The 1,424-nt window shown below is 36.9% G+C and overlaps 1 protein-coding gene across 2 annotated transcripts in view; it reads left to right on the top strand.

Annotated features, from left to right (window-relative positions):
* Positions 1–789: 789 nt before the first annotated feature.
* Positions 790–1,424, top strand: part of LOC106806848 — a 43,296-nt gene continuing 42,661 nt past the window's right edge. For both annotated transcript variants that reach the window (XM_014808978.1, XM_014808977.1), the window contains exon 1: positions 790–1,100. The gene's annotated coding sequence lies outside the window, so the exon portion shown is untranslated. The remainder of the gene's footprint in view (positions 1,101–1,424) is intronic.

Raw genomic sequence — 1,424 nt, 5'->3', positions numbered from 1 at the left:
ATTGTTTCCTGTTTTTTTATTTTTTTTTATTTTTATTAATTGGTTTGTGAATTGCTTGTTTTGGTTTTGTTTGCATGTTTACAAGTGTACTGAGTATGTGCAATGGCTGTTGTCCAATTGGTTCTATATATTTTTTTATTTACATTCTTTTTCTGCGGCTTCAACGTGTGATGGTAGTTGATAGATTGTATTTGCGGTGATTTCCAGGTTGTGGAGTCTTTGGTTTCGTGATGCGGCCTTTATGTTGGATTTTCGTTGTGTGTGATTTGTTGCGCCTGTACTGAGTGTTGTGTGATCTTCAATTGTTGTGTTTTATTTTTTTCTTTCCCTGTCAATTATTTTTCAGCTATGCGTCTGTGAGCGCTTTAGAGTTCTGATAGTCTATATATATATTTGGGACCTGTATATGTATATTTTTGTAGTGTGGTCTTCAGGATCATGTGGGACTCAGGGTAATTTGCATGTAGTTTACTTATAATTTATTTATTTTTCATAACAACGCTCATATATTTTTGTATTTTCCAATCGTATTATCATTCATGGTTCAAGTCTTAATTGAATCAACTTATTAAGTAACTAACTGTAATTAGCGGAGTGGCTGACTTGAAGACTGTATAGTCAATTCGCTCTCCCTCGCTGTATTTATTTTAAAAAACTTGTTGTGATAAATGTAAAAATGTAATATACTTGAAAGCGTAAATAAATTTCAAAATCTAAAAAAAAAAATCTAAAATCTAAATCTTCTTAGATCAGGCGCTAGAGGGCGTTAGTGTAAAACCGCGCCGCCATATCAGCTTCTAAAGTGCCGTTCAAACACTTCACGGTAAATTTTGAAGGCCATGTCATACTCATACTCATACTATCATAGTCAGTCTTAGCGCCATGTAAATGCGAAATTAACAATCAGACGGAGGCATTTTTCTTATAAATATAAGTTGACCGCGAACCAATCTGGGCCGTGCGGAAATCTTAGATTCGATTGTCACAGACGCCGCCTTTTTTCTGTATGAAATAGACTATAATTATAAGGATTCTGGACTTACTTGGCGATCACATGCGATTCTTGGTCAACATGAATGGACCGTGGCCGAACCTGAGAGGTAAGTTATCTCCTTAGGCCTACTGATATTCATTATTCATTGGTGATAAAATATTGAGTAAAATGATTTCAAATCAAACGCTGGAGTTTTTGGAGATTTGTAATATGGAGTTTTTGGAGATTTGTAATATGTGTATATAATCTATGCTGTAACCAGAGAGACCGGATACTATTACTAGAGAGTTGATGCGCAAAGGAGGCGTTGATCCTGACCGCTGAGCTGGGATGTTGCGCGCAGTTTCGCGGCAAGGCTGGAAATATTTGGGGGGAACCTTCGTCGGGGAAATTTGGGGGGATTTTTTTGGGGGGGACACCTGGGGCATAT

Source organism: Priapulus caudatus, unplaced genomic scaffold, assembly GCF_000485595.1.
Source record: "Priapulus caudatus unplaced genomic scaffold, Priapulus_caudatus-5.0.1 Scaffold182, whole genome shotgun sequence".
NCBI lineage: Eukaryota > Metazoa > Priapulida > Priapulimorpha > Priapulimorphida > Priapulidae > Priapulus > Priapulus caudatus.
This window is presented reverse-complemented; position numbering and strand designations above follow the sequence as displayed.